Source organism: Microtus ochrogaster, assembly GCF_000317375.1.
Source record: "Microtus ochrogaster isolate Prairie Vole_2 chromosome 14 unlocalized genomic scaffold, MicOch1.0 chr14_random_1, whole genome shotgun sequence".
Classification (NCBI taxonomy): domain Eukaryota; kingdom Metazoa; phylum Chordata; class Mammalia; order Rodentia; family Cricetidae; genus Microtus; species Microtus ochrogaster.
The window spans coordinates 24,902,106-24,925,715 of NW_004949096.1; the positions used below are offsets into that span (position 1 = coordinate 24,902,106).

At 42.3% G+C, this 23,610-nt stretch overlaps 1 protein-coding gene across 1 annotated transcript in view; it reads right to left on the reverse strand.

Moving 5' to 3' along the window:
• Positions 1-17,120, reverse strand: part of Fmn1 (formin 1) — a 372,570-nt gene extending 355,450 nt beyond the window's left edge. The window contains exons 1-2 of the mRNA XM_005364222.3: positions 17,061-17,120; positions 16,467-16,588 (exon numbers count right to left, since the gene is read on the reverse strand). The gene's annotated coding sequence lies outside the window, so the exon portion shown is untranslated. The remainder of the gene's footprint in view (positions 1-16,466; positions 16,589-17,060) is intronic.
• Between the last annotated feature and the right edge of the window lie 6,490 nt (positions 17,121-23,610).

The window sequence follows — 23,610 nt, forward strand, 5'->3', positions numbered from 1 at the left end:
TTTGCATTTGAGAGAATTGCCCTCGGAACTGTTTCCATCCTCAGATGGAATTCACTGTTATTTGAGTTCTTCTTGGAAAAGTAAATAATCCAGGGTTTGCAGTGTTTCAAATCACACAATTTTCATTTTGAACAAAAGGTAGGCCCCAATGATCATTGCATTTTATTGATTTAGATAATTAGACCATTTGTGACCTCTACACATACAGCTTGATCACTTGTATTTAAGAAGTCAATAGACAGCCAAATGTCACCCATTAGATTCTGATCAAGCTCATGTCACTTTTCATGGTCTCAGTTTTTCAGAGTTTTACTAATTCCGATACTGACATGCGGTCAATTATCATGACCAACTGACCAATACTCTAATTTATACAAAAGTTGGGCACTGAGTCAGAAATCTTCCTACAATCTACACCCTTCTTCCAAAAGCAAAGTGCAATAGGTCAATTATATCGAGATTTCTGTTTTAAAATCCGAGGGCTGACCTGTGACCCTGCATGGGAATCTCACTCTGCTGAGGAGCCCTTTCAGGTGGACAAACAGGGTTCTTTCCACATCCGCCCTACGTACTTAGCTGGACCCCTTTCAAAGGAAGGAGCTTTTTCTGCAGAGGAAGGTCTTGAACACAGAGACTTTACAACTTGGCAGGCCATTTCTAGGGAGAGGACTGGGATTCTGGAAGGAGGTGCTCTCGCCTTCTATGTGTCACCATCTATTTTCTTCTCTCTCTATGCCTCTTTTACAAGACATTCAAGGAAATAGGCCGCTTCTGTTCTCCGGCATCTAGAAGAATGGGGCTTTAAGAACCAGCACAGTCCAACGTGCACAATGCTTGCCCGGCAGCTGCTAGGCACAGCCTCAGTGCGGTAAACCTTACTACAGACCACAGCAGAGGAACCCTACACAATCCTCTATATGCCATTCCCTTCAAATAAGACGAAACATTTATTATCAGAGTTGAACTGACTGCTGACTATGATGTCTCAAACTTCCATAATGTTCTTTGGGGCTCGGGAATTCATACACATCATCTTATTCAAATGGGAAATTTATCTGAAAACTACAGCAAGATCAACACATAAAAACATGGGAGACACAGACTTCACTGTAGAACAGCTGTTTGGAGCACTTTCAAGGGTAATAGTACATCTTCATTTAAGCATCCTTTATGGAGCAGTACAGAATGGGCATCTACACCACTCTGATGTGGGATTCCCCTCTGTAGGCTGTGAATATGTTTTATTACCATTGGTTAATAAAGAAGCTGCTTTGACCTATGGCAGGACAGAATATAGCTAGATGGGAAATCCAAGCAGAGAGACAGGGAAAAAGAAGGCAGGGTTGGAAAGACACCAGCAGTTGCTGGGGAACGAAGACGCCAGAAAATTGCCAGTTAACCATGGGACAAGTGGCGATATACAGATTATTAGAAATGGGTTGATTTATATGTAGAGCTAGCATAAGAAGCCTGACTCATTGGTCAAACAATTATAATTAATATTAAGATTTCAGATGATTATTTTATAAGTGGCTGTGGGAACCAGCAGGAGAGAAACCAGTCCAGTGGGAGCAGATGGAACAGAGAAAAGACTTCCAGCTACACCATTCTAGGTGGAGAATTTATCTCCATCTAGCCAGTCTCTCTATATTTACTTTCCCTCTAACTATAGATTTCTTCCAGTCTCTAAGAAAACTCATCCTCAAAATGTGACCAGTTATAAATCATTTAGATTTTTCATTATATTTATGAGCCATAAAATAATGTTCAAAGTCCCCTGTCAGTGAAGACTTACAGGCTGTGAAGCTAATTAGAAGTATTCCAGCTATATTTAAGTTGTGGAAGTACTAATAGGGCCCAAGAATCTTCCCAGTACCCACAACATCCCAACACTGCTACTTGTAGCTAAGAAGCCAGTCTGGAATACAGAGAGGGTTCCAAAGCTTTGGTTATTAAGTGAAAGAGAAACACTCTATGACTTTAAATAAGGCATTTCCTTTTACTTAATGGCCACTCATGGTGCACTAGCTGTTCTTTTAAGGATTTTTCCTATCTTCACAAAATTTTCACAAAAGAAATGTCTATGAGAGTGGTAATGTGGTCTCTGTTTTACCTAGGAAAACACTGGTGCACAGGGAGGGGCTTTTGCCTGGGGTCTCTCAGGCAGTTAAGTGGCTGATCTGGGTAGGATACGAATGTAGCTGGTTCGGAAGCACAGGCTCTCAAGTCTCTCTGAGGACCAATCAGGGATTCTGAGGGTCATACAGAAGACAGACTCGCTCTTTTGCTAGCTTCTCTCTTTAAATCCCACAGTGTGGACTAATCAGCACATAGCTGTGTGCTCCAGGATAGAGCATTCTTCACTAGAGACAGTGTAGATAAAGGGAGGGGAAAGTGATGAACTCAGAGTGAGAAGCCTTGGACTTAGGGCTAATTCTAATAATTGCAAACAATGTAGAGTACACGCTGGCAAGTTTCTCAGCCTCCCCCAACCATTGACAGTGCCATTCCATGATTCTCCAGCAGAGAAAGGGACACACTCACCAAACTACTCTTATAGGTAAATGGAAAATTCAGGGTGCACACAGGATCTGAACTGAGACTTTTAAGGCAAAAAAGACATCACAATACAGAAAGATGTGAAAGGGAAGTTTAAGAAGTTTAGATATTGGGGGAAGATACAACTTCATCATCAATAAGAAGCTAACGAAAAACAATCAAAAGCACTGAAACTAACAATGACACTGAGAGTAAAATTAACACCTTTTAGAATTGCCTCTATTCTTACAAAGCAACCACTGTCAGTTTACCTGAGACTCGGACCATATCCACCCCTCCACCCCAGGATTTTCAAGGTTTCCCCTTTTTTGGTCCAGACTTTTAACAATACCACCTAAAAGACTATCTTTAATTTCCCCTAACTGGCCCATGTACAAAGGCAAAAGTCTTTAACTGGAGACCTTCTAGAATTTTGGCCTAAGAGTTGAAAGCAGCTCATTACATCTTTGTAGCCTGTTCTCAACTCCAACCTCTCTAGCCGTTTGTATTAGTCACTGTTCTCTAGAATAGCAGAATTTATAGAATGAAACTCTTTCTCCCTTCATATACATATATATATATATATGTATGTATAAAGTATAGTCTCTCTCTCTCTCTCTTTCTCTCTCTCTCTCTCTCTCACACACACACACACACACACACACAATTAATATATGAGAATGATTTACAGGTTGCAGCCCAGCTAATCTAACAACGGCCGTCAGTGAACAGAGAGTTCAAGGATCCAGTGGTTGCTCAGTCCACAAGGCTGAATGTTTCAGATGGTCTTCAGCATATGATGGAATCCCAAGGATGTAGGCTCTACTGTCAATGAAGGAATAGATGTGCTAGCAAGGTGAGGACACGCTGGCGAAGAGCCAACACGTCCTTCTTCCACGTCTTTATATAGGCTTCCAGTAGAAAGTGTGATCCAGATTAAAGATGTGTCTTCCCAACGCAAAATCCAGACTAAAGGTGTGTATTGTCCTGCCTCAAAGGCCCCGACTAGAGATGGATTCATCCACTTCAAACCAAGCAAAACCTCTCACAGGTGTGCCCTCCATTTCTGGACTGTAGTGTATTCCAGATATAGTCAAGCTGACGACCAAGAATAGACTAGCCATCACACCATCTGGCACAAGGCTGGCCTCAAGTCTATTATGCCAAAGAATTCAGATGTTCTCATGCCTCTGAGCTCCATCCATGCTGCATAGTCTTAGGGACAGGGTATCCTTGATTCCCAACATAGCTTTAGGACCCAAGTTCAAATGCCAGCTCTTCTATTTTAGCATGGCAACCTGAAACAGCTATATAATCTCTGTGTGCCTTACTTCCCATTCGTGTAAATACAGTTAATGATACGTGACAGTGTCTATTGAGCAGCATGGTATCTGGCAGACAGCAGGAGTATGCTCTAAACCCCTGTTATGGAATTAATTCCCAGGGGACGTTTCCTCCTATTGCCAATGAGACTTTCATAGCAAGGTTATTTCTATTATACTCCAGGCTTAGTGACCTTTTAGAGACTCTGATGCAGGTTACATCTTTCTCCCTGGGGCTCTGCACATGTTATTCCATCTGTAGAATCTGATTCCTATCTGTCATTCATATGACACTATTCTGAAATTTTTTTCATATATTTCACAGCTTTGCTTCTAAACCATCTAATTTTAATCCCAGTAGGCACCCTAGTTGCCACAGAAATCGGGTGGTTCATGCCTTTAATCCCAGTGGTGCAAGCCTTTGACCCCAGCCCTAGAGAGGAATATAAGCCGGGGTGAGACAGCTCTCAGATGCAGTCTCTTTCTGAGATTCCTGGAGGCAGAATCAGCATTTTTGGACTGAGTTTGAGGTAAGATCTAGTGTCTGGCTGTTTTGCTTTTCAGATCTTCTGGTTGAACCCCAATTTCTGACACTGAGATTTTATCAATCGTGCTTCACGGTTCTATCCCCCCTGGCACTTTTGCAGAAACGTCTCACCCGATTTTCTAGAGTAGCAAACTTCCCTCCTTCTGGGCCCTGTTTAGTGGCCTAGGTTTGTGCATGGGAGCAATTCTTCTTTGCAAACAGACTGGCTTCGGGTCCCATTAGAATGACAGACAGGAACACCCATGAGGCACATTCGGAGACCCATAACCTAAGACTCTAAATTCTAACAGGAAGATACTGGGGAATTTGAAGCTGGGAGAAGCACGGCTTGGGTACCACTTTCTAGGATGCAGGCTGAGCAGGAGCTTACCTGAAGAGGATCTCTGAAGACTGGCTCATCCCCGTTGGTTTATCAGAAAGAGAGAAGATCTGACTTTCTTAGACATGAGGCAGGATAAGTAAACAGTACATAAATAGAAACCCAGATCATCTGCTGTATGAACATTTCACAGAGGGGATGCTTAAATGTGGGTGGCAATGAGGAGAAGATTTAGAAACGCTGATCTAGATGGTTAGAGAATGTATGTGTCCCTGCTTAGGACCAGCCATCCCTGCACATACTCTGGCCTGGGATGGCCCCAGAAGCCTGCCGGGCCAAGAGCCCTAACACTGCCCTGTCACCTCATGTTTCCTTGGAGCTGTGCAGACACTGGCTCATTCACCTTCTCAATGGGAAGATGGTCCAGTAAGATAAGGTCGTCCGTTCGCAAGTCAGCCTCTTGGAACACAGATGCTCCTGTTTGGTTTGCAGAGTCTCTGAGAGCACAAGTGGAGGAAGGAAGTCGCAGGAGGTGCACAGGGCAGCGTGCCTCAGCAGGACCTCTCCAACCCACGCTTCGCGTTTCTTTTCCTACCAAGATTCTATCTGCACCAGAAGAATTCCTGGGCTTTCAGTAGAGTGCAAGAAAAAGGTCTCATCCCCTGGAAAGCCTGGGTGGACAGGCAGGTATTCTTTTATTTGAACATCCAGAGTACTTTATAAAAATACTAAAAATGCCAATAGCTGCTCCTCGGGAAGATACTATTGTATATATTTAATTGACATTATTTCATTTAATACTCTCACTGTTAACCCTGTTTTACAGAAATAAAATCAAGGCTTAGGGGAGTGAAGGGCTTTCTTGTTATTATACATCTAGTAAGTAGATAGCAGGGAGCCTGGACCAAAGAGCCTTCTAACTGTACATACATGGCTATGCACCCCACCTCACTGAATCACATCAATGGGCATGTTTCTCTTTCCTCCATTACCGCTAAGAACCAATGACCCAGTCCTGATGCTATGAGATTGACACTCGACTCCTTTTGTAAAATCAGGATATTACTTGCCAAGACTCAGCTTTGGCATCTATAGAATAGAGACAGTATATATCTTCCTAATAGATCAAGACAAAAAATAGACACAGCTTCTCATGCACGTACCACAGCATATGGCACACATATTTACCAGATGACTATGGAACGCCAGGTCTTATGTGGGGAAAATAATAATAAAACAGCTGCCTTGGAGCCAACACACTAGGAATTTACTGTATGTTGGCTGCACTCATTCTTTGAGGACAGGGGTGGGTTATGTGTGCTTTTACATGGATTTTCTGTAGAAATTCCTGACAGTAAGTTAATATGCAATAACATTTTGGTGAGCAAACAATAAGGCTAGCAGTTCACACAATTTCAGAGATCTAAAGTGTTAGGGATTGTGCTGACACAGTGGGTTGACATTTATCTAACAGTAGGTAAAATACCTTAAAATGAAGTACAAAGGAAACATCCCCAGAGTTGGCATACAGGAAGCCATTTAAGCTTGGCAGCCCAAAGCAGAGTAACAAAATAGAATTGCACAGAAGTAAGAATATTTAATAATACTCAAGATGTAGGGAAGAGAGGGGAGAAGTTTCAAAAGCACACAGTAATCAGTTGCTGCTATATGAGGACAATAATTTATAACTTATTTTTAACCAAAACTCATATTATTTTTAGTCAGAGATTTTAAAGAAATAACTTATCTGAAATGAGGTAAATTTAGTTGAAGTTTCACTTTTCTTTTAGTTTCATTTTCTCTAATTGCTTGGAATCCAAAACTTTATATTATTTTTGTTATATTTGTTTACCCATTTTTACACAAATATTTACAAACATCCAGGTATATACATGTCTGAAATAATGTGCATCCAAGGTTGATAATGGGAATTATAGCATGAGATAATTTTTATTTGCTCTCATAATTTTGGGCCTTATTGAAATTCCTTTATTAATTTATTTATATCTTATTATGAGTGCGCTACTTGCCAGCAGAAGGCATCAGATCCTATTGTATATGGTTGTGAGTCACTATGTGGTTGCTGGGAATTGAACTCAGGACCTCTGGAAGAGCAGCCAATGCTCTTAACCTCTGAGCCATCTCTCCAGTCCCTTATCAGAATTCTTAATAACCAACATACATTATTTCCATAAAGTGTGTTTCAGGGCTGGGAAGATGACTCATACGTTCAACTTCTAGGGATGTTCCTTTACGTTCATTTTCAGGTATTTTACCTACTGTTAGATAATGTCAACCCGCTGTGTAAACATGAAGCCCCTGCCATGCAAGCATGGCAGCTGGAGTTTGGGTTTCCAAAAGGCTTATAAAAGCCAGGTTGGATATTGAGTACTACCTGGATTCCCAACACTCAAAAGGCAGAGATGGAATCCAACAAGACTAGCAGGAATGGTGAGTACTGAGTTCAGCAAGAGACCCTGCCTTAATATGAACAATTGGGCAACCAAGGAAGACATTAGCTGTCAACCTCTGGCCTCCAAATGCAGACACACATGAGTATACACAACCATACTCACCCTTACAAGCACACATGCACATAGAACACAGAAATTAAAATACATTATTTATTTATAAAAGCTTTAAGTTGGTATAATTTGTAATAATTTCAAGGTATCTTCTCATTTTATATAAAAATCCAGTATTCCCCAAGTTTAGCCTTATCATATTCATATTACAGTAGTTATTTCTTTCAACTTCAATGAACAACTCATTGCCTGTGAACAACTTTAATCACTGCTGACTATAATACAAAGGATGAATAAATTCTTATTACCTTTACTCTTGGAAATGTCTTTTTGCCAATCAAACTCTGAAGCTTTTATATATGTTTTAGTAAGAGAAGAGCGATTTCATAAAACTATGTTTGTGAGGAGCTGTAACTCCTTCAGCATTTTGTCAGAGTACAGGCTGGTATTTCTAGTCTAGGAGTTAACGCTACTCAATCTTTAAAGAAACCTTAGATATGATTCACTGTGCCCCTTCTCTCCTTCACTGCAGCCTTTATGAACACCTAATCACCTTGCTTTGAACTCACTTCTCCATCACAAAAGGAAACTGCATGGCATTCCAGGTAGCTCTAAATATGTATAAATATTTCTCTTATTCTCATCCGAATCTATTTCTATCAATTTCTTGCCCTTACTGCTTGTATGATAATCCAGCTCTTCTCCTGTCCAACCCCCTTTAAACTCCTGCAAACTTCCTGTTCCCTGAAATATCTTACCCTGGCTTTTCCAACCCCAGCCCTGAGAGAGCCCTTAAATGCAAGAGCTTCCAGCTTTGAAAATCCTGACGATCACTCAGCTCTCTCTAGCAGTCAAGGTAGTGGCTAGAACTAGAAACATTCTTTTCAAACCATGCCAAAGTGTGCTCAGGAATCACAAATCCAACTCATGCAGCTGTCCCTTTAAATCATTCGATGAACACATCCTACGTGGTGGCTAGATTCTATCTTACAGTTCCTTCACCTATCTTGGATTTCAGTTTCCTCTTCACCCTGCTTTTCTTTCTTGGCAAACTGGGGATCATTCTTACATTACCTTTGCCTGAACGTGACAGAATCTGGCTGGGTTTTAAGACGCCTTAAGCAAAACCAGAAGCAAATGCGATGTTGGGGTATTCGTGGACCATTTTATGAAATTAGATAAAGAGAAGAGTGAGCCAATAAGAGGAAGAAGCTGAAGCAGAACCTTCGGGAAGTCAGTTTCTCAGGTTGAACCCTGGAGCACTTCCCTATAACTTAACTCAAGTGATTCCTACATTCTGTCATCCTCCAGTCGAAAACACTGATTTGAAGAAAACATCTCGTGTATCCCCTCCTGGGTGAAAACTCTATTGCTCATTTACCTAGGTTTGGCCAGAGAGGTGGCGGTGAATATATGGGCCCTTTGCTTATAGGTCATCCTTTGAAGAAGGGAAATCGGTATTCACAACATATCCCAAAGGTACCGTGGTTCTAGAGCAAAGTAACATTCAGAGATATTAATCTATAGTCACCTTATATTTTCCTGCCTTTCTCCTTGATACGCATCCATGGGAAGTAATTGCATCAGGACAAGTGAGGTAAGTAGAAAAACAGAAATAGCTGATCAATAGTCCTAGATCTCCCCAAATCTCAACCTCTCAGAAGAATTTCTCAGGAGGATATACAATCTTTTTAGGGACTTTCTTGGAGACTATTAAAAGAGAGAGAGAGAACTTTAGATACTAAGAGTCCCCCCCCCAAAAAAAATGAAAGGAGGGAGGGCTCTCTCAGATTTCTGAGGTGTAAAGGGGGAGAGAGATGAAAAGACCTAAAAGTAGGAGATTCATGCCTTGCTTCCTGGCAGTCCCCAAGGAAGCCATAACACCCTAGAGGTGTGTGTGTAGTATGTGCAGGTAGGTGGGTACACAGGAGATGTCATGAAGCTTGTGACCCGAACACTACAGCTGAGAGAGTTGTGATGGCAAAAGCTGGATGCCACAGTGCCAGTCATGTGGCCTACTACTCCATGACCAGAAGGCCCCTCTGCCAACACTGGGGCATGCTACCATTCTCCCAGACCACAGTTCTGGGCAGTGATGGAGCTCTAAGGATGGTGGAGGCCAACTGCTTGGCCTTCACGAGAAAAAGCATGATTAAAACAGAAATAAAAGTTGTTCTTAGTGAATAAAGAGGGAAGATTCTTGTCTTACGGCTGTTCTCACTGATGGGGATACTCGTCTTCTTGGCTTGGATGGAAAAGACAGGAGCAAAATGAGACTTTAGTAATTCTGTCTCCCCGCTCTGGATGTATCGTGCAAAGGAAATTGTAACAGTGAAAGCCCTCTACACTCCTTTAACAAATTTTCAGAACAGCTTTTCAAGTCCCTTTGTGTTCATGACATTCATTTTCCTTATGCTATTCTCCAGGGCCCATGACCCAGCCCTTTGTGTGTATGCCCAGGCTAGACCCTTCCCTTTGTCCACTCTCTTGTAGCTGTGTTTCAGGTAGAAGCGCCACCTTGCTTTGTCATTTGTTCTGCTTGTGACTTACATTTCATAACAAATCTGACTTAGCTGAGCTCTTGAATTTAGTCAATAGTGCTAAACTGACAGTTATGGATACGTTTCATCTTAACGTGAAAATAAGTGTGGGGGAGGGGACCAAAAATCCAAGTCACCCAAACTGAGTCTAGGATGTCACTACCCTTTGCCTTCTTCCTTTTTTTTTTTTTTTTTTTTTTTGGAATTAGAAGAGCAATTCCTTCCAGAAAGGAGTTCAGTGATGTAATGAATAAAGCGAGGATGTCAGGTGATCCTGGATCTATTCTTAGTTGTGCTACTGAGCAGGAGTGACCTTGGGCGAGTCATTTTTCACATCCTAATCTCATTGTTTTCTACTGTACAATGAGAAAACTACCTTGTCATTTCCTTACAGAATTTGTGTGCAAGAATTATGTATAGTGATTAAGAACACATATTTTCTTTAGTAATCTGTTATAGTCTTTCTTAATAAACTGTGATTTTTGTGGAGTTAAAGTTCTTCCAATATTCCTAAGAATTAGAATTAATGTATGTTTGCAGATCTTAAAATTAGGACTAGCTTACGACAAACCACAAAGTAGACTTAACACAAAGACAGTACTATCCATTAAAGAATGTTTTCACCTTATTTATCTGGGACTTGAATGGGTAGCAAAAGCAGAATTCAAAAGCCCTGCCAGTCTCCTATGGGTAAGCAGTAAAGGATGCTACAGAAGAAGCACATACAAGGAGATGAGGACACTGTCAAACAAGGCCAGGACTGGTGCCAATTCTAAAAATTCATTCCACTTTCTGCAGATCTGTTAGTTTAATTTTTTTTGCAAATCTTTCCAAATATGCGTCAGGCTTAGAAATTTGTCCAAAGTGACTGCCTTCATCTAAAAAGAGAACAGTGACCATTTTAATGAGTATAAAAGCTTTTTTTTTTTTACTAGATATGTACTCAAAATATTGCACTATATTTATGGATTATCCTGCTTTAAAGTAAAATAAGTTAAAACCAGGAGTATTCTCACTGGCCTACTAGGACATAGAAAGTAGATATAAGCCTTGCAAGTGGGCAACACACTAACCAGAATCTACTTAAATGTATGCCTTTGAGCAAGCACACTAGGCTCTCAGAGTCCTGGTCCTTCTGTTTAAGAGGTTCTGCGCCAATTACTTTGTGCAATGAGGGGCCAGCAGAGCTAGTAACCGAGGCAAGGTTTCTAAATCCTCTATGCTAGCCCAGGATGAGAACAGCCACTTCTCACTGCCTGCCCTTAGACTGACTATCCTTTAAGGATTTTTTCTTTGTTAGAACATCAGGGTGCATGAACTATGTGCTGGAATGGCAAAAATCCAGCTCTGTTAGTATCCACAGGGCTTAGAGCACCAAGGCATGCTTCTTGACAATGAACACAGCAAAGCGGAAGTCTACAGTTTTATGTATTACCTCTAACAGAGCGATTCTCTGTGGGTTGCAACCCTCCTAAAGGGGTTGCATATGGGATATCCTGCATATCAGATATTTACATTATGATCCATAACAGTGACAAAATGACAGTTATACAGTAGCAACTAAATGATTTTATTGTTGGGGGGGGAGCACCACAGCATGAAGAATTGTATTTAAAGGGCTGCAGCATTAGGAAGGTTGAGAACCACTCCTATAGTGCACACAAACTATTCTCTAGGTAGAAGACAAGATATTGTATTCTCAAAGAATAAGGAAATTTTACTCAGCACCTCTTGAGGTCTGAATGCATGTAAACACAATGTTTATTTCTCTCAGAGGAGAATGATCATTAACTATCATCATAACAATTATTCCAAAACAATCTCTACCTCCTAATTCAGCAATTTTACACCATCAAAGTACAAACACCTTGCATTTTCATACTTAGAGAAACTGATTCAGGACAACCAAGGATGTTACACAGAGAAACTCTGTCTCAAAAAACAAAAATAAAAAATAAAAGAGAAAAACCTGGGCTCTAGACAGAGATGTGGCATTTGTGGGGAACACTCAGAGAGCAATGGCAGCACCATGGTCACCCGTACATACCTAGGAGAGTGCCTTCTCGCCTATAGGTGACACCATTCGTTCACACAATTTCATGTGGACTTCATTGGCATGAGTGTTAGGTTTTAAGAAATCAGAATTACTACAAGGAATGGGTTACTGGAAAAGACTTTTCCTACAAACCAAGAAGGTTCTTATTCTCTTTGAAACATGTGTCATTTTTACTGTGTTGGTATCACAGGAAATAGCATCAAGCCTGGATGAGTGTGAGTAGCTGTCTTCATGGGTTCAGAGCAGAAGAGCTGGATGAGTGTGAGCAGATGTTCGTGTAGGCCCAGAGCAGAACAGCTGGATGAGTGTAAGTAGATATTCATGTGATCTCAGAGCAGAACAGCTGGATGAGTGTGAGCAGATGTCCATGCGGACTAAGAGCAGAACAGGTGGATGAGTGTGAGCAGATGCCCACGTGAATTCAGAGCAGAACAGCTGGATGAGTGTAAGTAGATATTCATGTGAGCTCAAAGCAGAACAGCTGGATGAGTGTGAGCAGATGTCCACGTGGGTTCAGAGCAAAAGAGCTGGATGAATATGAGTAGCTGTCCATGTGGACTAAGAACAGAACAGCTGGATGGATGTGAGCAGATGTCCACGTGGACTAAGAGCAGAACAGCTGGATGAGTGTGAGTAGCTGTCCACATGGGTTCAGAGCAGAACAGCTGGATGAGTGTGAGCAGTTGTCCACATGGACTAAGAGCAGAACAGCTGGATGAATGTGAGTAGCTGTCCACGTGGACTAAAAGCAAAACAGCTGGATGAGTGTGAGTAGCTGTCCACGTGGACTAAGAGCAGAACAGCTGTGGCTGAAGGCTTGTTTAATAGCACTGCTCTATTTGATGGATTTTTTAAATGTACCAATGTTGGGGTCATTTATGTCCACTGTACTTCTTTCCCCCAGAACATGCCCTAGAGCCCTCTCATTGAGAAGGGAAAGCTCAGGGCAGGGATGTGAGAATTGGACCTGTCAGCTGCAACATAATGCTATTTCCTGGGCTGCTTTTTATCTCTCCTCCCCAGTCTGCTGTTTCTCAATTAATGTCTCAGCCCTGGCGGATAGCATAAACGCTAAAACGTCCTGCCAAATCCAACATTCTACCCTCAGCAGCTTGTCACTTGGAAGACCAAAGAAAAATGTGTTAAATTTGAAGTATATCAGTATTTAACAATGATAGGTGACACTTTAGATAGGAGAACAGGGAGGAATAGTAATAAAATAGAACACAAAAAGTCAGTTTTGATTAAGGCAGGGAAACAAGAGATGGAAAAGGAGTTTGGAGAAGGAAAAATAAAAAGGACTTGGCTAGAAGTTTATGTCCTGCAGAGAATTTCAGAGGTCTGTTCAGCTTAGGAAGGTAGCAGTAGGGAGGCCCAGTGAAGGAACAATTCTCCCCATAACCACAGAGGCACTAGGATAGGATATGTTTGAGGACCAGGTGAGTACAGAAAAACCATTGATTACTCCACTATCTTGAGACTGCTTTTACTCTTCACCAAAGGACCCAGAAACTGCAAGGAAGACACAGTCCATTCCTGAGTTTCCAGTCTTGTATGTTGCTGAGGTCAGCAGGTCGTACCCACTCTACCTCCTCCAACTACAGTAATTATTGTTTTACCGGGCACACGGATCACTGCTTTTTCTGCAGTTCAGACCCTAAACACGGGGATGTTTCATTTCCTTCCAGAGGCCAGCCTGTTGGTGCAGGCTCACATTCGCTCCTCGTGGTTTAGCATCTCTGCAAAGATCAAGCACGTCGGATGAATGCCAGCACACAGGCTGAGACCCGCTAAGAATTAAGCTGATTTTAAACCAAATACTATGTACATCCAAAAAATATGGCGGGTGTTAACAAATGTGGCCCAGAAGAGATTACAAGCAACTCCAAACATGATCAAACGGCCAACAGTGGAATCACTGCAGGTTCTTCAACATCCCTGATGACTTTTCTTGCTTACACAAATAAAGTTTCAATTTAAAATATTAAGAGCAAGGTCACCTGAAACACAGTTCAGTCTGCAATGATATGCATGAACCCAGAGCTCTAACATAACAACCGTGGAGCACTTATGCCAGGTCAGAGAAAGATATTCCTCAGTTCTCCATCAAGCATGTTGACCACCAGCATGCCAAGACCCAAACTGTCCCCAGTTTCTACTTCTCTTCCTTTGCCCCACTGATTTTTATCTGGATATGGCAGAAGATTAGGATATGAAACTCAACCCTCAGTTATCAGAAGGTCTATAGCACCCCAATCCCTTGACCAAAGCATTTAATCTAGGTGGGCACCTGTGAATAAAGGACCTATCAAGAGCAATTCTTTCCTGGGACTTTTTGCTTAGGACTTGGGTTCTAAACCAAAAAGATGTGAATCTAGAGTTTTTGAAGGCACTGGGAGGGCAGGGTCTGTAACGGAACAGAGTGAGATCAACAGGGGAGGGAGAGACAGAGCTAAAAGATAAAGGTTAAAAATACCCAAAGACAAAGAGCTAGAGAGCAGGATGGCAACTTCAGGAGCTCCTAAAACTCAGGAGCCCTCTTGAGTAGACCAACTTCTGCACCAGGATATTAGGACCCAGTTGGGCTCATGTGAGATCCAAATTCTCCTCCTTTTGTTTAGGATACTTTCTGTTGGACTTCTATCCCACACAATAAAAAACATCCTATGATGTGGGAGTGTCATATATCAATCTGTTGATTTCATTGGTTAAGGAATAAAGAAACTGCCTAGGCCCCTTGATAGGCCAACCCTTAGGTTGGTGGAGAAAACAGAACAGAAGGCTGGGAGAAAGAAGCTGAGTCAGAGAGTCGCCATGGTTCCCACACTCCAGGCAGATGCAGGTTAAGATCTTTCCTGGTAAGCCAGCTCGTGGGCTACAAAGATTAATAAAAATGGGTTAGACTAATATGTAAGAGCTAGCCAATAAGAGGCTGGAACTATTGGGGCCAGGCAGTGTTTAAAAGAATACAGTTTCCATATAATTATTTCGGGGCATAAGCTAAGCTAGCCGTGTGGGCAGCTGGGTGCCTGGGACGCAGCCCCGCCGCTCCTAATTCAACAATCCTACTAATATGAAGGACAACAAACTCCAGATATCCAAGTATTCATTCCCCTTCCCAAAGCAGATGGAATGATGTGAACTTCTCGGGATAAGAGATACAAACTACACAGTTATTCAGAGGTTCTGTCTAGTTTGTAGTCTTAGAAAAGAATCATGTTGTTACACAATAAGTTACTTCAGGGTAGTGATTTAGAGAGGCTTCAATTCCCACAGACATTTGAAGCAAAGCTGCTTGACTTCCCCTGGGCAGAAGCCAATACATTCACTAATGAGTCTGCAGAAGGGCACAATCTATCAAGACAGTGTGGTGAAGAGCCAGTAAGAAAAGAACAGCCTAGGACAGGCCCAAAGACCAGAGAGAAGTCCCCTCCCCCAAAAACTTCAGCTTTAATGCATCTTAACCGAAAGCTTGCTAAGCATTTGCACAGGCTGGAGTTCCTATGACATGGCCGCTTAAACACAGATGGGTTCAATCGGTAGGACCCTTAAGAGGCAATCCCATTGGGAGCCTGAAGATGACCATTCCCTGTTAGCACATGTACTGAGATCTAAAACAAACAGAGAAAGAGAAGAGACACATTTTAGGGTCTTTGTTATTCTTGTTGGCTAGTATTACTACCAGCAATGATCATTAATTCCACTATTCCCATGTGCCAGGAAATTACTAAGCATCTTACTAACATTATTTCATTTACATCTACAACTTCCCTACGTGAAGAGAGAGAGAGAGAATATAATAAATTCTGTTGTCTACATCAGAAGGCAGTTCCTAGACATACCTCTGAGACTCAACAACCCTTGCTCAGCTCTTCCCAGGGCTTGCTGTAAGGTCTACTAGATCTCTGATTTATTAACCCTCTTTTCGGAGGAAAGTATTAAAGCTGAGAATCGAATATCAGATTACCCCCTCATCGTGGAATCATTGCTTTAGGGTATTTCAAAGCTCTGGATTCTCCTCAGCCAGAGTCACCCAAACAATCATCTTCCTCTCTCTCAATCTAGGTATGCAATCTAGGGGAGCATCAACAAGTAACGGGTTTTTAGGCATACTGCAGGAATTAGGACATAGTAGCCTCGTTGGAGGGGGACCTATAATAAAACACCACAGTGACACACACCCTGTCTGCAAGCATGAATACTAAACAAGCTTTGGTACAACTGGAGCCACTGTGGGAGAAAGCCAGATGCTTTGCTGCTTGACCTGGTCTGCTCCAAGGCTTAACTCGTTATGGGTATAACTTGCCTCACACAGCTCTGTACTTTAGGACCGCAGACCCTGCATTCAGCCCACCACGACAGTGTCAGTGCCAACATCAAACTCTCTAGGAGTTAGTAAGCAGACATGTGGAGGATTAAAACTGAAAGATTCCTTTGGAAAAATCCCAGTTGCAAGTGGGAACCCAACACACACACACACACACACACACACACACACACACACACACACACACACACTGTTCCCAGCTAGTTGTCCTTGAGTTAAAAGAAGGTTTGGTTGTGGCTTCTGGAGATAAGGACATTGCCCCCTATTGGAAAGAGGAGTGTCCGACACTTACATTGAGGAACAGAGAAGGCCTTCAGGGAACTAGAGTTCTGAATGGAGGAGAAGATGATGTTGTTGGTGATGGTTGTGATGATGGCAAGGAGGCCTGAAGAAAACGGTGATGCAGAATGTCACCTATAAATACAAGCACAGTGCAGCAACAGATACCCTCGTTATTGCCAAGACAAACACGAAGCAGCTTCTATTCTCAATCCAACTTCATTGCAGTATAATTGCATCATTACGGGGGTGTGTGGGGGGGAGCCTTCATCCTCCTCTCTGTGGCCCTCCAACCCCCCCCCCCCAGCTTTTCTGAGCCAAGCTGGAATGAGACTGCACTGACAGGTCAAGGAGGTTAGGGCCTGAGAGTTAACGATGTGAGTTCTGTCGAGAGGGATGTTGGGGGTGATTCTAGGGGCCACCGACGCACTTCCCAGCACCCAGCAGCCTGGCTGCAGAGCTGGAGGAAGCAACTCGACAACAGAGAGGACGCTAAGGTAGGAGCTTATCAGCTCTGACCAGAACCCTAAAGCCGGGGAGGCCGAGCGGGCAGCCTTTGGCTGGGGAGAAGACGTGGGGCAGACGGCCAGGAGGAAGACTCTTTTACCTGACCAGCTACAGCAGGAGTAGCAGTGGCGAGGATGCCTGCGCGCTCCAGTCCAGAGTCAGAGCCGCGAAGCGGCCGCTGCGCCTTCCACAGCCGAGGCCCCGCCCCTTAGGCGCAAGCTCCTCCTCGCTAACACGCGCCTACCTGACAGGCTGTTTGGGGGAGGTGCGCGATGGACTGATAGACAGCCATGCTGACCAATAGAAATGTCTAGCGGCTGCTGTGCTAAGGATGGGAAGGCGGGCAGAAAGCCGCAGCGCCAAGTTAACTGACCTTGCTGAACCCTCGCTGGCCTGGCCTGGGACCTGCCTGCTGGGTTGAATGTGGTGGTTTTTAAAGCAAGGCCTAAGTGAACGGTGAAGGTGACAACCTGTTCCCGGGGACCAGCCCCCTTGTTTGCTACCCTTCCGGGGTGCGTGCTGCGGACTGGCTGCAAGTGATGGGGGAGGGGAGCTGGTGGCCTCAGCTTTGCCAAGGTTCCCTAGCTATAGAGACATGGCCAGGCCTGGTGCCAGCGCCTCTTATTTCATTCTGTTATAATCTAAAATTGGATATATACATATATATATATATATATATCTCAATAAACCAAACCTTTTTGTTACTTCTCTAGCGGGTCTCTGCCCAACCTTCCAGCCTCTCCAAACTGCTCTTCCTGTAAACGACCCAAAAGCTAAATCGATTTAAACAGAAAAATGTTCAGACTTTGGTAATGAACAGAAGGGGGACTGAGTCGGGGTGTCAAGGAGCCTAGGTCTTGCAAGGCAGCGAGCCTGCTTGTGTGAATCTTGCAAAGTTGAAGCTCTTTGCAGCAGTGTTTCAGTGCTGGTAACCCAGTTTAGACCTTGATACCCAGAGATGCTGTTTTGTTCCAAATAAAGATCTAACCACTGATGATGACGACGGCTCAAACCAGGAAAGCTTTCGTAAGAGGATTAGAGGTCTTAATGACATTGAGATGTGGGATGTGATTTGGGGATCTTTTCCAAGTAGGTAGGCAGGAAAGGGCAGCCTTTAATCTGCTTCCACGTAAGTACAAAGCCCACCATCTGCTATTTAAAAATAGAGTTCTATCCTGAATAGTATAAAATAAAAAGTACGAAAATATTTGAGAAGGTATAAAGTGGTTTTTCCTTCGAACATTTTCTAGAAATAAATTGTTAGAACTCTGATGCATTCTTAAAATAGTAGCTAAATGCCAATAGGTGCCAGATAGATAGACAGACAGACAGACAGACAGACAGACAGACAGACAGACAGACGGAGATATTAATATTCCTCTTCAGTCCTCACATCTACCCAAAGTGAATTCCACATACAGATATGGAAATTTAGGCTTATAGAGGTTTTGTAATTGTCTAGCTAGAGTTTATATTAAATCAATAATTCTCAGTAATTAACACCAGTTAGAAGAATAAAATGCATTAACACTTTTCTTTTCTCGGAAATACTTTCTTTTTCCCTGAAAAGTATTCTACAGGAACTTAGTTCCTCTATGACCAACTCCTTCAAACTGCAATCTTCAAAGCACTTCTGCCCAAACATCACCTCAGAATGTGTTAGGAGCATTTGAAAGCCAGCTTGCTCATGAGAGAGGCTGTGATTTGATATAAATGGGAAGGAAGTACATTTTTCCAGGGCTTGACCCCATCTAGTTATTAATTGATGTAGGAAAATAATTCCTTAAAGTATTCTAACAAAATAGTTATTTGCTTATGAGAATTTAGTCCTAGGAAGGAAATAAAAAAAGGAATCTAATAACCAAAACTCTTCACCCAGTATTGTTTCAACAAATTCTAAAGAAATAAACCCTAATTTGGCCTTTAATCAAGCCATGAATGTTGTTCTTACCTGAGGAAGGCAGAATGAGGGAGGAGATGGTTTAACACATGTCTGTTACTGTGACAAAATATCAGAGAAAAAAAATCTCGGAGTAGACAGGGCTAGAGTGATGACTCAGCTCTTAGGAGCACTCAATGCTCTTGCAGAAGATCAGGGTTCAGTTCCTAGCACAGCCCATGCACATCCACTCCAATTCCTGGGATTCCAGCACATGGTACACACACATAGATGCAGGCAAAACACTCTTACACACTATATATAATTAATATATAATTATATTACATAATTTATGTTACATAATTATATATTAATATATATTATCAGAGCAAAAGGGAGAGGAAAGTCTGCAATGCACAAATACCCATGTGATCCTTTTATTATCACCAACAGCAAGCAAAACTACCGTCCACAAATCACGATGGGTTAATTCCATTTGGAAAAGACACCATCCTCTTCCTATAGGAAAGAGAGAAGGAGAAGCTTAAGCCAGGTTGTATACCTATTTGTATCCATAACATACAAGTTTCTCTGCCCTAGTACATCTTTTAAATAGCATTTTAAGATTAATTTTAATTTTTGAAATGTATGTGTATGTACATATGTGTCATGTGTGTGAGTGCCCAAAGATGACAGAAGAGGTCATCGGATCCCCTGGAGCTGGAGTTAGAAGTCGTTGTAAACCACCTGACGTTAGTACTGAGATTGGAACAAAGGTCCTCTAGAAGAGCAGCTAGTATTCTTAACTGCTGAGCTCGGTCTCCATTCCCTCTATAGAAAACAAAACTCAAGGATGTAGTTATTTGGCTAAACAACTAAGGATTCTCTTTTTAAAGAATGAGGTAAACAGTCCAAGTCACTCAAATGCTGTTTTCTCTGTGAAGCCTTCCCCTGTAAATCTCCAGTTCCCTATCATATTGCTTGTACTTACCCCACCGTCCTCATGAGGGGCTGCTAATCTAGTTGCTTCCTCCACATATGCCCTTTTATTATGTCCAACAGCATAGTACCCGCCCCACAGGCCATACTGCATTAAACACTTTGAGTGAAACAAACCATTTCTTCCTCAGGAATTCACTGTCTACAGTTTGTCATCGTATCCCTCATAAGTCCTTGTGTATAGTAGGAGTGACTTACGTTGCACAGTTGGATCATTTTTTCCCTGAGGTGGGTGGGTGACTTCAAGGTGTGACTTAGAAGGGCTCACTAATGAAAGAAGAAGAGAAATAGGATGCACAGAGAAGAACAGGAACATTGGTGCTCTTACCCCAAAGGACTCTAAACCCAGCAGGGAAGCACAGAGATGAGAAATACCTGGGAACATGTTCTGTGATTGCCAGGTCCCACCTTGGCAGTTGTGACCAATCAGAAACAAGGTTTGTCAGGAAGTGACTCTGTAGAAATGGAGTCTGGATGTAAGGGACCAGCAGGAGTGAAGTACTGGCAGAGACTGCTAAGAGGCATGAAGAGAAATAGGAACGGCACCAAACAGCTCTTTTTTTTTTTAAATTTTTATTGAGCTCTACATTTTTCTCTGCTCCCTTGCCTGTCTCTCCCCTCCCCTTCAACCCTATCCCAAGGTCCCCATGCTTCCAATTTTCTTAGGAGATCTTGTCTTTTTCTACTTCCCGTGTAGATTAGATCTATGTTTAAGGCAACGGACTGCCAAGCCACTCTTCTGGAAAAAAAATTAGATTTGTTCATTTCCTTTGTCAGGGATACACCATAGTAGATCATTCTAGAAAGAGCTCGACAGTTTATCCCTCTGACTAGTAATATGGTCCAGCTCAAATTGCTCAGCCAATCTTAACCTGATTTTGTATCTATCACTGACTAGGAACAACAAGATATGTGACATTCTGCAAGATTGATTTTGCATTTATTTTCAATCTCCAGATAAACTATGGATGGGAGAGTAAGGTCATCCATGACGATTATTAATCATGAAACCAATGATTACATCCCTCTGAAATGTAAGACACTGATGGAACAGCTAATCTCCAAGAAGCTTTCTCCTCCTTTGCCCTCAACTGTATAATCGGCTTTTTGTCTCCACACCAGATAAATGCAACTTACTTGCTGTGGGTTCACCATAGTATAGATATTGTCCTGAGGGCCAGTATCTCTCATCATCTCTGAATTCCCTGGACATGCATGAAAATGACCACCTTGCCAATGTGTCTAAGGATTCTAGACACAAAAAACAAGACATTGTGCTACTGCACTGTTGCTTCATGTGGGTCCATAGTGGTGGCAAGGTACGCCGGGCTTCTTCTCTTCTGATGTGTCTACTAGGTTTGCTTATTCTCCACACATTCGGAAGAGGATTTAAGTGACAAATTACCCTTGTAACATTGTGATGTGTAGATGAACTATTGTGGAGGCCAGTAAAATGTTTGCCAACTGACAAGATTTTTTTTTTAAACTAGCCCCCAGACATCTTAAAAAAATTATCTTCAGTGCTACCAGAGGTACCATATGGAGAAATTACTCTCAGGAAGCTCCAAAGCTACTGTATTAATGTTACCATTTGTTCAAAGGAATAAAAACCTACACCTTAAGCTGAAAACAGGGAGTCACCCAGTAATTCCCTGAAAGAACTTAGCTTTGATTTCACAGGACACATCACAGTGATTATAGCTCTTTTGACTATAGGTAAGAAGAACGGACAGAATTGTGAGGGAGTCATGCCAAGAGACATATACTAAGCAACAACAGCAGGATTTCTGTTCAGTATACCAGCCTGTCATTAGCTGACAAGGGTGGCCTGGCAGGTTGCTTTTTCAAACAGTCATTTCTTAGTCATAAAATCCACAAGGCTACACCCCTGAGGGCAGGAGAGAAAAAGCAGCAGGCCTCCAAAGCATCTGCTTTGTACTGAACAACTCAAAGATGACGGGAAGGGGAGAATACCTCCCACAGAGACTGCAGTAGCATCACAGGCAATACAGTCTAACCATGCCCCATGGTGTAAATGAGGATCAGAGCCCAGACTAGCAAGCTCTGCAGAGGACAGCTGCAGCCCCCAACAGAAAGGAAAAGCATTTTAAATTCCCTTTTCATGATAATGCTACCACACAATGTGGTTTGAAACATTCAAGGAACAAGTAAAAATTCATGATAAATCAGCATTGAGTCAGCAAATATTCTTTGAGCCACTTCTAAGTACCAAGCTGTTTTTTAGATCATGGTGATGGGAAGGTCACTAAGCAGCTCTCTTTGAACTTAAACTGTCCTAAAGGGAAAAGAGGTGAATGATCGCACAGACGAGAAGGTTATCACTTTCTAGGCTGGGCACCAGAGAGAAGAGAACGTGTTCTCTCAAAGCAGAATAGGAGAGAACCTGGTCAGACTCAACTGGTGGGGATGTGAAGAACAGAGTCTGAGGAAGGCTTGGGGGGGGGGTGACCCTTAAACAGAGATTGGAGGAACTGATCAGTCAAAAGAGGGATGGAGAACCAGGCAGGCAGAAAGAATAGCATGCATGAAGCCCCTTGGCTTTGTGAGGTTCAGGAGAGAACCTGGTGTATTGAAGAACAGAGAAAAGCCAGTGTGAATAGAGCACAAAGGGGATGTGCACAAGGGACTAGAGAGGTGGGCGGAGCCAGAGTACACAGGACACTGTTAATTTTCATCTAAGTCCTTCAGATACCAGTGTTTGTGTATGTATTTATGTGTGTGCATATTGGACTCACATGTTAATACATGTGGATACATGCATATAACTATTACCATTAAATTCTAATTTTTCTCAGGAAATCATTCAGCTGTAGAAGGACTTTTCTTTTCCACCTGTCACTCTCCAAATAACTGACATGGAGACTCAATATTAATTACAAATACTCAGCCAGTAGCTCAGGCTTATTACTAGCTAACTCTTAAATTTTAAATTAGCCCTTTTTAAAAATCTACACTTTGCCACATGGCTTGGTAACTTTTCTCAGTACAACTTGTCCATCTTGCTTCATTTTGGGCTCACTTCACAGAAGGGACTTCCCACATAATGAACAATAAACAATATAGTTGACATGTGAATTCAAGAAGCTGAAGACTAGCTCTGTTTAAAGTATTCTACCTAGACATTCAGTCTATAGAATGTTTACTTCCTTCCTACTCATTCCTGAAAAATGGCATTGATATATGAAGCAATCAATCAGACCAGTGTTAGGTGCTAGCTTTAATTCATGTATTTAATTCATGGCATTTCATTTGTATTTTAATAAACAAAGCTTGCCTAAAGATCAGAAAGTAAAACAGCCCCACTGGTCAGGCTTATAGACCTGGCAGGGGTAACACACACTTTAATCCTAGGAGCCACACTAGTTACACAGGTGGTGCATGCCTTTAATCCCAGCCCTAGAGAGGATTCTAAAATGGGAAGAGACAGCTCTCAGTCTCAGTCTCATTCTGAGATTCTTAGAGGCAGGAGCGCCATTTTGAACTGAGGTAGACATAAGAGCCAGTGGCTGGCTCTTTTGCATTTCTGACCTTCAATTTGAAACCCAATATCTTTCTCTGAGTTTTTAATTAATCATACTTCAAGTTCAAGATGACACAGGGAAAGAACTCAGAAAAAGAGAAAAGTTTTCTAGGAGTGTTTGAAATTTTTTTAAAAAATGACTTCTAGCCGGGCGGTGGTGGCACACGCCTTTAATCCCAGCACTCGGGAGGCAGAGGCAGGCGGATCTCTGTGAGTTCGAGACCATCCTGG